The following is a 13,241-nucleotide window of genomic DNA, read 5'->3' as shown; positions in this document are numbered from 1 at the left end:
TGTAACCTTTGCTATTTGGAGACCGTGTTTGCCTCTGCATCTCCACAAAGGTTACTGGGAGGGATGTTTGTTAATGGGGAGGATCGTTGGGTCACAGGATTCACTTTGATAAGCGATTAGACCATGATAAATAATTATTGGTGAGATATAAACATGCTTATATGTAAATATAACATTCTCATTTGATATGAACAATATCTATGTAGAGAAAAATTATGCCGACACTTGACGTGACGAACCTTTCAAAGTTTGTTGAATAAAGTGAACCTTTCGCAAGTCTACACTCGTAGTGTCGAACCATTCAAAGTTTTTTTTTAATTACAAAAATAAAGGTAAAAGGAAAAAGGTGTTTTGAAAAAAAAATAGACATAAATAATTTATGAATCAGAGTTTATGTCGACACTCACAGTGACGAACTTTTCAAAGTTTGTTGAAAAATTATATTTACGTCTCACCGTTGCAACGATTAAAGGTGCAGTCATACATATTTTATACATTAGAAATAGTAGCATGAAACGAGCTCACCAATTGATCCGTCATCCTTGAGCAACAACAATCCTCTTTCAGCTACACTCGTTTGCTCGGCTATATAAAAGCACTCAGAGAAAATAGGCGCGCGACCCGTGAGGGAAAACAACTGTCGACTGCTCGGGTTTTCTTGACGCACTGCCCAGGAGCAAGCGTCACCGTCGAAAGATCAAAAAGAACTAATCGAACGCGGCACTTTTTCACTTTACTCGACCGATGCGCGACATATTTGATCCTGCCCTCATCGCCGGCTCCCGCAGGAGCAAGCGTCAAGGTCGAAGGATCAAACACAACTAAACGATCGCGGTTTTTTTTCACTTTCACTTTACCGACGCGCGACATGTTTGATCCTGCCCTAATCGCCAGCTCCCGCAGGAGCAAGCGTCAAGGTCGAAGGATCAAACACAACTAAAGGATCACGCCACTTTTTCACTTTCACTCGACCGACGCGCGACATGTTTGATCCTGCCCCAATCGCCAGCTCCCGCAGGAGCAAGCGTCAAGGTCGAAGGATTAAACACAACTCCATTCTGTAGTTGCAGTTGAATTGGCGATTAACCACCGTGTCTGATTGAGTTTGAACCAGATTCTAATGCATAAACGAATCTTTAGTGACAGTGATCCTATAATCAATTGAAGTTTTTATCAGTTGAACAATTTCTGTAGTGATACAACAAACATTAAATACTTCTTCAAGACCATTCGACATATTGAACCCCTTCAGAAAAATTTGTTCGTTTATCTTGAATCTGCTGAGCGTCGAAATCAGACACAATGTCAAACGAAAACAACAAACCCCTTACTCGTTCCACATCTACCTCATCCTCATCCTTGAATACTGACGGTAGATTGAGCAAGCAAAACAAAAGTGATGATGTTGAGACTCTAAGCGATCTATGGAATAAAATACGGAGAATGTTCGCTGAGTCTAAATCCGATATCGAAGGAAAAATCGAGAGCTGTAAAACGGAGTTGGAGCAGAAAATTACCGGAGTGGAGCAGCAGCTATCAAGTCTCAAGATGGGTTGTGATGTTCAGATCAAGGATGTTTCTGAGGCTGTAAGTGATGTTCGGCATGACCTGGAGCTAACAAAACGGAATGTTAATCGTCTCACAACAACCAATGAGCTTATTATCTCTGGTGTTCCATATACCTCCGATGAGAATCTAACGCTCATTTTCCAAAACATCAGTGTTGCCTTGGCTTCTACTCCATCCAACGTGCCTAATGTTTATCTGAAGAGGCTCTCCAAAAATCCGATTAATATTGGATCATCACCACCAATACTTTGCCAGTTTGCGTTACGTGGTGTTCGAGACGAGTTCTATGGACGATACCTTCGGCAAAGATCATTAAATCTGCGTCACATTGGTTTCAACAACGACAACCGTGTGTATATCAACGAAAACTTGACCATGAATGACAGAGAAATTCGAACGCAAGCGATCAAACTAAAACACCAGGGTCGGATACAACAAGTCTTCACAAGGAATGGTGTTGTCTATGCTCGAATGAAGAATGGAGATGAAGCGGAGCCGTTTTACTCATTGGAACAACTTTTTGCATCTGTAAACTGACCTTTCCTAAGTATTACTCTTTTCCTTCCATTGAATCCTTGTATTCTTTCCTGAATTATCCGTGTTTCCGAGCCTCTCCTAAAAGCTAATTAAAGTTTAAAAAAAGCCTTTCCCTGTTATAGACCGTTTTTCCTTCCAAGGCATTCCATGATTCCGTTCCTAAGAAATCCGTGTATTCTTCAGTCCTAAAAGTTATAATCAGCCACATATTTGTGGTTTTACCCTGATGAATTCGAGATTGATCTTGCCTTCAACAATGTCGAATGATATTGTTTGGGTAAGCCTGCTTACTGGATGCTTTCGGCGACTTTGATGAGTGCCACATGTTGCCGTTGTTGCTGCTGCTGCTGCTGCTGTTGAGGCTTTCCATGGTGATTCTGATGCTGCTGATGTTGATGCTGTTTCTGACTGCACCTGTTTTTATAACCAATGATGTTACCGTTACTAGAAAGTTTTTCTCCATCGTTTAATACTTTACCAGAATTGTTACATTATTGAATACCATCAACTTTTACTTTAATATTGCACTCCGTTGTTTTGGTAGCTAGTCAATTCAATTGCAACTAGAAAAAGCTTAAGCTTATGTTCAGAAAGTAAGAATATAATATTAGTCGTAAGTTGGCTTTCCTTATCTTTCATGCTGACTTGTTCCTGCCAATTCTGTTTAAAAGGTTTCTTTTAGGTTTAACTTTATTGTTTATATTTGACTATGGCTGATAATGCAGTTAGCAACGCCTCTGCGACCATGCTAATTCCAAAAGCAATTTTTCATGCTGTTTTGCCTGAAGATAAAATAAACGTTTGTCATATTAATGTTCAAAGTATTTGCGCACGTAATTTTACAAAATTCAATTAATTGAAAAACAATTTTATCAATAGCAAAATGGATATTGTTTGTATGACTGAAACTTGGCTCAGCGATGTTATTACTGACCCTATGATTGGTATTGACGGTTTCAGCTTGCTTCGAAATGACCGTAATAGGCATGGAGGTGGAATTTGTATTTATTTTAAATCTAATCTTACTTGTAGAATTGTGAAAATGTCTACAGCTATTGATCAACTGAGTATGACCGAGTTTTTACTAGTTGAAGTTCGTGGTGGCGGTGAACCATTTTTATTGGCCGTATATTACAATCCCCCAGAGATTGACTGTTCGGATAGTTTAAAAGAGCATTTAGAAGAGTTTACTGTTAAATACAATCACACTTTCTTTATTGGTGACTTCAATACGGACCTCATGAAGTCAAATTCAAAATCACTGAAATTTAAAGAAACTCGATCTGCATTGTCTTATACATGCGTTAATAATGAACCAACTTACTTTTATTCAAACGGTTGTTCACTACTAGACCTCCTGATTACTGATTCTCCTGATATGATTTATAATTTAAACCAAGTTTCTATGCCATTTGTATCAAAACATGATTTGATATTTGCCTCTATAAACATCATGAAAACAAGAACTGAATCAGTTAGCTATAGAGACTACAAAAATTTTGATGCTAATCGATTGAATAATGTTTTCCATAGTATGGATTGGAACTCAATGATAAGTATAACTGATCCTGATATGTTTCTAGAAATTTTTAACAGCCGTTTGAAGTTTTTGCACGATGAATGTATACCTAATAGAAAAAGTAAGCCAAAGGTTAACCCATGGTTCAACCAAGACATTGAAAAGGCGATTGTTGATCGCGATATTGCATATTCCAATTGGAAACGAAGCCGTAATGAATTGGATATGGCACACTTTAAACGACTTAGGAATAGAGTGAATTTACTTATAAGAGATTCTAAGCGTTTTTATGATCGTGAAAGATTCAATGTTAACTTACCTGCAAAACAATTGTCCTCGGTCCACGGATGGTAATTCAAGTTTTAGTGTTGATGAAATAAACAATTATTTCACTGATAACTTTACCGTCGATGATACTACTAGTTCTGCTAATTTCAGCAGCATAGATGGGTTCAATTTCCGTTTCGTTGAAGATATTGAAATAATAAATGCTGTCCATGAGATAAAATCCAATGCTACTGGATTAGACGACATTTCGATAGTATTCATTAAAATTATGTTACCTCTAATCTTACCATTTGTTAAACATTTGTTCAACATTATCATATCAATTCCAAGTTCCCACGTGCTTGGAAAGTTGTTAAAATAATACCGATTAAGAAAAAGAAGAGTAAAGATGATATACATAATCTTCGTCCAATAAGCATTCTGTGTGCCCTTTCGAAGGTTTGGGAGAAACTTCTTAAAATCCAAATATCAGAATTCGTTACCCAAATGAATTTTTTGCATCCTCTGCAATCAGGATTTCGTCAACATCATGGGACAAACACAGCTCTCTTAAAAGTTCATGATGATATTTCAAGTGTAATTGACAGAAAAGGAGTTGCAATTTTACTGTTAATCGACTTTGCGAAAGCTTTTGATCGTGTATCCCATAAAAAGTTGCTAATGAAGTTAAGCGATATTTTTCAGTTTTCAGCCAGTGCCAACCGTTTAATTCACTCATATTTAACTGGTCGTTCTCAAACCGTGTGCTGCAACAATAAATTATCGAATTTTAAGAATATTGAATCTGGTGTTCCGCAAGGGTCAGTTTTGGGTCCCTTATTATTTTCTTTATTCATCAATGACCTGCCTTCGTGTTTGAGATACTGTTCGGTTCACCTCTTTGCTGATGATGTTCAGATTTATTTGTGTGAAAAAAATAGAAATAACTATAATGACATTGGCTTTAAAATCAATCATGATCTTCGAAATCTTCTTTTGTGGTCGCAAAATAATTTATTACCTATAAACCCAACTAAAACAAAGGCAATGTTGATATGCAAGAATAGAAACCCAATTACATATCCTGATTTGTTCATGGATGGTGAAAGAATTGAATTCGTTAGTCAAGTTGATAATTTAGGAGTAACTTTTACGTCCAATTTGAATTGGGACGTCCATATTAATGCACAATGCGGTAAGATTTATGGCTCCTTAAAGAGATTAAATTTGACAACACGACATTTTAGTATTGACACCAAAATAAAACTTTTTAAATCTCTAATTTTACCACATTTTCTTTACGGTGATTTCATTTTTCCGAATGCGTTAGCTTCTTCAATCGATAAAATGAGGTTAGCTTTGAATGCTTGTATAAGATATGTGTATAAATTACCTAGGTTTTCCAGAGTGTCTCATCTACACAAAGATCTAATAGGCTGTAACTTTTCAAATTTCTACAAGTTTAGAGCTTGTGTCACCTTATTCAAACTAATACGGTCTAGAAAGCCTGAATATTTGTTTACTAAATTGAATCCAATGCGAAGCGATAGAAATCGTAACTATCTTATCCCACAGCATCAATCTGCTTATTACAGCCAATCACTGTTCGCACGAGGCGTTGTGTACTGGAACCAGTTACCACTCAGTATTAAAACTAATGTTTCATTGTTTAACTTTAAAAGGGACCTTAAACAGCATTTGGCAGAGTAGGATGCAAAAAGATTAGGAAATGCAAAAGAACATGAAATCAATATATATATATATATATATATATATATATATATATATATATATATATATATATATATATATATATATATATATATATATATATATATATATATATATATATATATATATATATATATATATATATATATATATATATATATATATATATATATATATATATATATATATATATATATATATATATATATATATATATATATATATATATATATATATATATATATATATATATATATATATATATATCATCATAATAAACCTTGTATAGCGGTAAAAAAGGCTTTCAGCCTTATGTTATACGAATCTACATAATAAATAAATAAATAAATAAATTCCGTTATATGCGTCGACAGGTCGATGATGAGCTACTCGATGAATTGGAACAGCAGAGCATAATGCAGCCCACAGACGACTCAGACTATTTGACCCATATTGACTCAGCTCACACGTTAACTACGCTAACGCTAACGCTAACGCATATTGACTCAGCTCACACGTTGGTGCTCATGTTGGTGCTATGTTTGACCGTTTGTGATTCTGCTTGACAACAAATGTAGGCACGGCTCGTTACATAGACCAAGAAACCACGGTTCTTATAGCAGTTCATTTTATTTATGGAAGAGCTTCAAAGAATTCTGTGACTCCTTGTCAACCTTTTCAACGTCCTTACAATCGTCCTGTGATATTTTATAGTCAATCTATCTGTTTTGAAAGTAGTTTCCATAGTTATAAGTCAAAGTCGTAGGCATAGTCATAAGTTTACTCACAGTCCGTATTTGTAGAATGTAGTTACGATTTAAGTTCAATTAATTAAATAGAGTAAAACTGGGCATGGAATCTAACCTGAAAATGTTTATGTGGATTTGATTGACTCACAATCTAATAACATCCTACAGTGAAACCTCCATGAGTCGATGTTCCAAGACTCTATATCGACTCATGGAACCATACTAAATACAAAATTTTATGGTTACTACGATGGTCCCCATAAACAGTTTTCCATAGCATTTGTTTCCACGACTCGATATTTCCACGAGTCGTCAGTCCCTTCAGATATCGACTCATGGAGGTTCCACTGTAATTTAAATGCACCAATTATGCATTTTATTTGGAAGCTTTTTATAATTAAACTAATAAATTCACAGATTTTAATGACAAATTCAATTGCATGCCTTTCAGATCACACTATACGTTCTTCATCAACAATCTAATTCTTCTACTTAACTCATACTAGCAGAACTAACAGTTGACAGTCGCTCCAAAAGAATCTACGACTTACAGGAAGGGCGTGGTTCTCGGTTATGGATTTCGTTAATCGGCTCCCAATAACAGCCGCTTGTGGCTCTAATTTAGGGACTGACAGCGGCTTCAGTGAAGCGAATTTGGCCTTCGAGGCTATCAATGCACATCGTGGTTGACTACGATCAATTATCCGGAAATAGCCAACAAAAGCGAATGCAAACTCATTCGCGTCTACAAATCTAGGACAGGTCGTGACAGCTCAACTAAGACTGCCCCTTTGTTTTTTAGTCGATAACCTTGATGCAGGCTTTGGAAAATTTAACGATCATTGACACACGAGCCATATTTTCAGCCCATTTATCCGCCAGCATTCATACAACACGCCTGACATTTATCGTTCGTTAAAGATAACGAACCATGAACGAAAACAAGACAGACACACCACTCACTGGTTGGCCCCGATCACAGTGTGTCAACACTTGTAACATTTGCTGACCCACACTCATTCGGATCAAGAAACAGAGACGAATATTTTTTTATTTTCTGTGTTATGTTTGCAACCAGAAAGATGTTCAATAGTCCAATAAATTGTAATTAGGTTGCTAAAGGCTGCATTATAAGTAAATATGAAAGTTATTACTAATTTTATGCAAAACATAAACCACCCGAACGACTCGATACTGTTGCAGTCTGTGAGAGTTGCTACTTTCGAACGCTCTCGTGCCACGTACCAAACGAGAGAGTGAATGTTTTCATAGGGCTCTCCGAATGCGATGTGCAACGAAGTGTTATGGTTCGCGAACTGTAACACTCTCCGAATATGGTTCGATCAGCTTATTCTGATCGAAATCCAAACACTGCCTTGACGATACAAAAGCCAGTGCTACCCAGTAGCGTAGCTAGGGGGGTGCGGTCCGCACAGGGCCCCGATTTCATAGGGGCCCCCAAATCGTGTTAAGAGTTTCATTCAATATTATGGAATTGATGTCTAGAAAACTAATACGTTTAGAAGCAGATAAAAACTCAGTTTGAAGGTGACCTTTATCAATGTGTAGGGGCCCCATGATCAATGGTAATAGTGATTAGAGAAGCCTTAATATTTATTTAAAATTCTCAATTACTCGATTTAATTTTGTAATTCATACAGATCTACCTACATGTGCGGGACCCATAATCGTATCTCAAACTGATTTGGAGGTATATGTTACTGGCCATATTCTTATACAAGCCGTATTTCATTTCAATTATAGTTGAGAAAATAAATTAGTAACCAAGGTTTTCTACAATCAAGCATGGTAGCAGATCTCTTTTTTGAGGCTTAGTCTCTATTTCAATACCAATCTTTATTATTTATTCTGCTTGCATTGAATCCTGCTTCACGAGGTTCCAGAGAAACCTTCAGAGACTACTCAAGCAACCACTAGCCCACCAATTCGCTTTTTCGGTCTTATAGGGTTATTATACGACTGAAATAGAGTATGTCAACTGTACAATAGAACTATATTAGCACGCAGTGCGAATTATAGTGCTGCTTAGTTATTTGGGTATTACGTGATTTTTTTAGGTTCTTTAGGAACTTCTTTTCAGATTCTTCGAGGGAAAACTTCAGAAATTCTTCTAGTGATTTCTACAAAAACCTCTTCACGTATACTTTTGGGATCTTATTCAGAAATTTCTCTATTGATTTCACCAACAAGTCTCTCAAAAAAATCTTCCGGCGTTGTTTCAAGGGATGGTTCGAGGAATTTCTTCGTAATTTGTTACAGGAAATTCAGGAGCACTACAACGTTTTCCTTCACTATTTTGATTGTATTGATTGATTGATCTTCCAAAGTATCCTACAAGAGTTGTTTTGAGAAAAAAAACCTTTCTATCGTTCTTGGAGAAATTCATTTAAAGATTCTTATGTTTCTGTTCGGGATGAACCACTGCGACCAGTTTTCTTTGATCTTTTGTGGTATACCCGTGTCCTTTGTTTAGTGCATGTCGTTCTACTCCATTACTATTGAGAAATAATGAAGTAGTCGTTTTTTATACAAATATCAATCTTTTCCATTTTGCATAGAGCCTCTTTAGAAAAAGATACCGCTATTTATACCTTTTGGAGAAAACAGTTTGTCACCATTAAACTCTCAAAAGCGCGCCCCTTATTCAGGTTCGGCCACTAAGCTGGTTGAATGATACTGATTTGACCATGCATCGGTACTCTAGCGTATCAAATTATTGCTTCTACTTATAAGGTTCAAAGTCGTTTTTTGAAACTGTGAACAGGTTTCATCGCATGAGACATTTAGATTCCTTGAAACAAAAAGCTTATTTTAGAAGTTAAGAGGTCTGCTGCTCCACTGATTCGGAATCGTTTCCCTCCTAGATATCGAAAGATAAACTCTTGAACTTGAAGAGAAATTGTCTCATGCGTTGAAACCAACCTCAGATACTGATTGGGGCATTTTTCCACTTCGACCTCCTCATCATCTAGGACAAATAGGTGGGTCTTAGTGGCTTGTTACTCTCTTATACTCTTCCGACCGTAACTTTTAAGTATTCGCAAGAACAGATACAGCAAGAGTACAATTTGGTAGATCTTACCCCGTAACGCACCTCGAAAAGGTAATCTACCCGCGTTACGGGTAATTTAAATTTAAAGATTACTCCAGGGTTTATCCGATATTTCATACTCTTCCTGGAATTCCTCTTCAAATTAACTAGGGAGTTCTCATAAAGCTCCTTCAGAAATTTCTCTAATGATTTCTCCAATATTTTATGCGACATGACTTCTGTGGTTCTTCCAAACAATTTCTCGTGTATTTTTCAATTTAAATATTCATAGCTCCTTCATAAGTTCACCTGAGGTTCCACACCAGCTAATATTACTGTAAATATTCAAGCAATTGCAATCATCTATGCAATTAAAAAAACATCTATAGAATCCTTGAGACTTCTTCAAGAGTCCAGGAGTTCTTTCCGAGAACTCTGTGGGAGTTCATCATGGGTTACTTTCAAACTTAATCAAGTTTCATCAAATGTTTATATAACATCATATGACTTACTTCCAAAATATCTCCTGGATTTTTGACAAATTTCACCAATAATTTCTAAAAACAAATCCTTGATCTTTTTTTGAAGATATCCCTGGGAAAATAAGTGAGGAAATTCTTTGAAGCCATTTTCGGTAAATTTCTCTAAGAAGTTCAAGAATTATTCCCGAAGTAATCTCTGGAGTAATTCCTGAAGGAATTAACTGGTTGAAATAATTTTGAAGGAAATTCTAGAAAATCCTTTGAGAAAATACTTTTCGAAATCTTAAAGATGGTGTGATAGGGAATCTCAGTGGAAGTTTTGAGAAAACGATGAAATATCATTGGATACATTCCTGAGTATGAATGATTTTCTTGAAAATTTTTTGAAAGGCTTTTAGAAATTCCATGCTGGAATCTCTGAAGTAACTTCTATGAAAATCCTTAGAAAAATTCTACGTTGAATTCCTAAGATATCTTAAGGACATTATAAAGCAAAGCCATGTAAAATGACTGCATAGGAATTTGTAGAATGCGCATTTTACACGCAATGATAATATTTGTGTGACAAAAATCATGTTACAACAACATCCGTCCCAGCTAACACAACAGTGCTGCCGGTATTGTATATTGAATATTCCTAGTAATTGAAAAGTTATTGTAAAATGCGTTTTCAATGATGAACCAACATTTCGGACGAGTATTTAAAAATGGAAACATATATTCGTTGTTTTCTATATTACATAAAACACTATAAATCAAAAATTTGCATGAATTATCCGCACTAAATTTTATGGCAACACTGAAACGAAAGTCACCAATTTTACTACTCAACACGATTGCGTTTAGTCACCGTCGTGGTTGTTTACATATCGCAAAAGTGGAATCTGATCTGGGTTTTTCCTGTAGTTAAACGCGATTTCCGATGCTTTACCGTAATTTTGCTAATGATGGTGAATAATATGGTGATCAATTATCACAGTAATAACATTTTTATTAGAATTTTTGTGTGTTAAAATGTCAAAAAACGAAGTTCAAAGAAAGTTTCCAAAATGTGTTGAAGAAGATTGGAAGAAGAAGCTGGAAGAAATGCCACTTCAAGTGCGTGAGAAAGTTGCAGTATTTGAGCTTTTGGAGACATATTTGAGGGTATAATTGAGTTTTGGCGAATACTTTTATAGTAAACAGTAAACAGTAGCAGTTCTGCATTGCAACTAAGAGGTAAGAGTGACTAGAATTCGATCAATATGCCTGTATAATTCTGCTCCAACCAAACACAAGGCAGAGGGGGAAGAAGTGAGAGGAGATACAGTAAGCACCATACTGGTAGCCATTTTTGGCTTCCCTTTATAATGTCCTTAAACGGAATCTTTTTAAAGTTCATGCAAATCTTCTGAAAAGTTCATTCTATTATTTATTTGCAGCAAACTATGGGCAAATTTATTGATTTTTAAGGCATTTCTTCTATCAAAAATTTCAAAATCAATCCCGACCCAAAAACAATAAAATTTGAAAATGTCGAAATTTTCCTAGAATTTCCAATGTAAGCTGTACACTCCCGTGCATAAGTTTGGGTTCATCTCCTAAAAATCATACAAAAGTGTTCAGTCTATATCTCTGTGATTACGCGTCTAATTGAAACACTCTAAGTCGCGCAAATTTTGCACGATGACTTGAATGACTGTTTCATTGATTTCGAATAGTTTTCAGATTTTTCCGCAAAAAAAAAATCGTGAGTACTCTATTAAGAATATAAGATTACGATTCTAATGACACCTCCTGTTTTAATGTTTTGGTCGATGCAATGCTGAGGAAATTACCTATGTTTTTTTAGAGTGTTTTTTTTTGAAAAATGTCACAACTTCAAATAAAAGTTTAGTATACAAAATTCAAAAAATGTTTTTGAAAAAATACATACGAAGTAAGAATAACTCTTTGCCTTTAGAGAGTTTCAATTGGACGTGTTATCCCAGAGATATGGACTGAACACTTTTGTTTGTTTTTTAGGGGATGAACCCAAACTTGTGCACGGGAGTGTATATGAATCACTGTTTTCCAGAGCTACTTCGCCAGCTAATATTTTCATTTCTATGACAATTCACTAGAAGTCCTCTCGATAATTTTCAGTACACTCATGTATTTTTGAACAAGAATAAAAAAAAGAAGAACAGTAGGCTCATTTATTGAAATTTTTGACAGTCAACGACTACAACAACACTATCAACTTAAAAACATAAATTCCATCACTTAAGTCATAATCCTACAAAATCTTTTTGGTCATCATGTATTTCAACAATCGATTTCACATCAGCGCCTTACATTTAGACGGCGTTCGCCTTTATTTTAAGGGCCCCTAAATGGAACTCCGCACCGGGCCCCAAAAACCCTAGCTACGCCACTGGTGCTACCAGTATCCTTTTAAAGAAAATCTTGTGAACAAACTCTATCATCAATGCTCATAATTTGTCTGTTTCTTGCATGTTTCATTCAATTAGTGCAAAAGAGGTTGCAGGCAATTTTAAAATTCAGGTTTATATTCAAAACCAGTGATATTTTTATTGAAAATTTACCTTATATGCATAGTATTGCTCTCAATTAAATATTTTCAATCATTTATGTTTTGTATGAGCACATACGGTTAACTTAAAATCGAACTTATAAAGAGTTGAAACAAAAAGATTTCATGAAAAATGTCCAAACTTTTGGTAAAAACTCTAATCTGTGAACTAGCAACACGGCCGTGCTAGAAACAAAGTGCCCTGTGGGGCTCTGCACACAAATCTTTCTCTCTTTTTCACCCCTCTACAAAATATGTGAACAACAAGGCTAGTAAACGTCAAAATCCCATGCAAAATCAAAACAGTGCAGTGCTCTGTTGCAATCCAACTCAACGATGTGAAAGTAGGCCTTAGCCAAAACGACCAATGAGAAGTGGTCTTTTTTGACAGGCAATTGGTTTCGTTTTTGTACTTTGACCTCACACGTCTTGTCTTAGCTACAAATATGATGATCATCTTACCGTGCACCAGTAAATGCTGTTGGAGGCACCTAAGACAAGACGTGACAGGTCAAAGTACAAAAATGAAACCAATTGCCTGTCAAAAAACACCACTTCTCATTGGTCGTTTTAGCAAAGGCCTACTTTCACATCGTTGCGTTGGATTGCAACAGGGCACTTTGTTGCTAGTCCGGCCGTGTTGCTAGTTCGTAAATTACAGTTTTTATCAAAAGTTTGGAAATTTTTCATTGAATCTTTTTGTTTTAAATCAATTAATATTCGATGTAATGTTCAAAGCATGTGCCCCTACAATGCTAAAATAAATAAAAACACCTAATTG

Source organism: Aedes aegypti, chromosome 3, assembly GCF_002204515.2.
Source record: "Aedes aegypti strain LVP_AGWG chromosome 3, AaegL5.0 Primary Assembly, whole genome shotgun sequence".
NCBI classification, from domain to species: domain Eukaryota; kingdom Metazoa; phylum Arthropoda; class Insecta; order Diptera; family Culicidae; genus Aedes; species Aedes aegypti.
This window is presented reverse-complemented; position numbering follows the sequence as displayed.